Source organism: Cucurbita maxima, unplaced genomic scaffold (assembly GCF_002738345.1).
Source record: "Cucurbita maxima cultivar Rimu unplaced genomic scaffold, Cmax_1.0 Cma_Scf00657, whole genome shotgun sequence".
Classification (NCBI taxonomy): Eukaryota; Viridiplantae; Streptophyta; class Magnoliopsida; order Cucurbitales; family Cucurbitaceae; genus Cucurbita; species Cucurbita maxima.
The window spans coordinates 10440-11474 of NW_019272673.1; the positions used below are offsets into that span (position 1 = coordinate 10440).

At 41.3% G+C, this 1035-nt stretch overlaps 1 non-coding gene across 1 annotated transcript; it reads right to left on the bottom strand.

The window, feature by feature from the left end:
* Window positions 1-717: 717 nt before the first annotated feature.
* On the bottom strand, window positions 718-791 carry TRNAI-AAU. The gene has a single exon. It is a non-coding gene; the product is annotated as a tRNA-Ile (tRNA).
* Window positions 792-1035: the final 244 nt, after the last annotated feature.

Genomic DNA, 1035 nt, shown 5'->3' on the forward strand with positions numbered 1-1035 from the left:
ATTATTAGTATGACGCTCTAACCAATTGAGCTAATAGGCCAAAGGTTTTCTCACCTCACAATGCGCCTGACGCGTTATTCAACCCAATCGATAGGCTGTCTGATATGCTTTCCCTCCCGCAAGTTGACAAGTGGTTTTCTGGCTGTCTCACGCGCTTTCCTTCCCACAAGTTGACACGTGGCTTGCCGAAAAGTTTTCTCTCATGAGAGTCGAAATACTGAATATGGCCTTCAAAGTGAGTTCATTTACCCCCTTGTTCGTAAAAAGACTCTGAGAAATCCTCGAATATCGAACGACTCAGANATGGCCTTCAAAGTGAGTTCATTTACCCCCTTGTTCGTAAAAAGACTCTGAGAAATCCTTGAATATCGAACGACTCAGATCTAAAGAAAAATTGTGAACAGTCGTATCATCGGTTTAAAGTTCGTAGTGTTGTAACCCCGTATCATGTAAACATATTATTAAGAATTAATAAAACTTGGCCTATGTAATTGTCGAACCTACGACCTCCACGTTTTTAACACGACAATCTTACAACTGAGCTAATTGGGCAAAGATTTTATGCACATTATAGATCGTTAGCTCCTAATCCAGCCAATCGAGTTTCGTTTACATAATTTTATGCATAATAAACTTAAAAAAGTCATTATCTTCTAAAAAAAAATCGTAGTGTTTTAACTCGTATAATGAAAAGATAGAATTAAAAATGAGGGAAATTGGCCCATGCAGGTCTTGAACCTGCGACCTTCGCGTTATTAGCACGACGCTCTAACCAACTGAGCTAATAGGCCATAGATTTTCTCGCCTGACAATGCACTTGACGTGTTATTCCACCCAATCGTCAATACGTGTCCCTCAGGCTGTCTGACACGCTTTCCCTCCCGCAAGTTGACACGTGGCTTGCCGGCTGTCTCACGCGCTTTCCTTCCCCACAAGTTGACACGTGGCTTGACGAAAAATTTTCTCTCATGAGAGTCGAAATACTGAATCTGGCCTTCAAAGTGAGTTCATTTACCTCCTTGTTCATGAAAAGAC